Genomic DNA, 972 nt, shown 5'->3' on the forward strand with positions numbered 1-972 from the left:
AAAACGAAAAGGTGAGACAAGAAAAGGTCAATTCTAATGGTTCAAGACACACTGCAACTGACCTTGCACTGAATTTCCCCTGCTATACTAGTGCAGTGCTACATGTCTCTTATTTTTCTTTAGAACTTTTTAAGCACTTAGTTTTATACAATTAGCACTCTCTAGCTTTCTAAATTCAGTTAACATAACAACAGGAGCAGTCAAGCATTCACAAGAAAACTAAGTAAGCAGATGCACCCAAAGCGCTACCACAAATCATGGCAACTACAGGGAGAAGGGTCATTTCCAGGATACTGAGGCTGCTCCGCTTCCCAGAGAAACTACCACATGAACTAGTTTACCAAACATCCACACTTACTGTCAGAGCATCCTCGAATTTCCACTAATTGGAAAGAGGCAGAAAACATGTATTATTTGTCTTAGGTCAAAATCTGTACATGTTTAATGTGGTGTACCTGAACTGACTATGGTTTGAGAAAGAGCACATTATCAGCTAATGTACATAAGTAAATGGGATCAGAGGGGTTTGTATGAAAGACCAAAGTCAAACCATCAAATCAAGCACTGNAAGAACTCAGGGGGCAAAGCAGAGTGGGACATTGTGAGGCGTCACTTGCATTTGGGTCTCTAACACAGTTCTGAGTGCTTTGAATGAGTTCTTTAAAATAGCTGTGTACTAGGAAAAGAAATTTCTTAAAAAAATAATTGGATATCAAAATTGATACTTGATGGCACTTCAGAAACATGTTCTCAAGGTGCCTTTTAAGTATTATTGGTAACTGTACTGATGAACTTTCAGGATGAGAAGAAATAGCATATGGAAGCTATTCTAAAAGAATACGTACCACAAACAACTGAACTTACATAAAGAGACTCAGGAGCTGGGGACTTTCAAACGCTTAGATCATTAAAGTTGTTACCAGAGAGGGCTTTGGAACCAAGAAAGCTTCACTGTCTAGAAGGCCACAACCC

At 38.9% G+C, this 972-nt stretch overlaps 1 protein-coding gene across 1 annotated transcript in view; it reads right to left on the reverse strand.

The window, feature by feature from the left end:
* The window catches only part of LOC103588301 (sodium/calcium exchanger 1-like), a 95,288-nt gene that overhangs the window by 54,419 nt on the left and 39,897 nt on the right, over positions 1–972 (reverse strand). The window lies entirely within an intron of this gene.

This window comes from Galeopterus variegatus, unplaced genomic scaffold (genome assembly GCF_000696425.1).
Source record: "Galeopterus variegatus unplaced genomic scaffold, G_variegatus-3.0.2 Scaffold547, whole genome shotgun sequence".
NCBI lineage: Eukaryota > Metazoa > Chordata > Mammalia > Dermoptera > Cynocephalidae > Galeopterus > Galeopterus variegatus.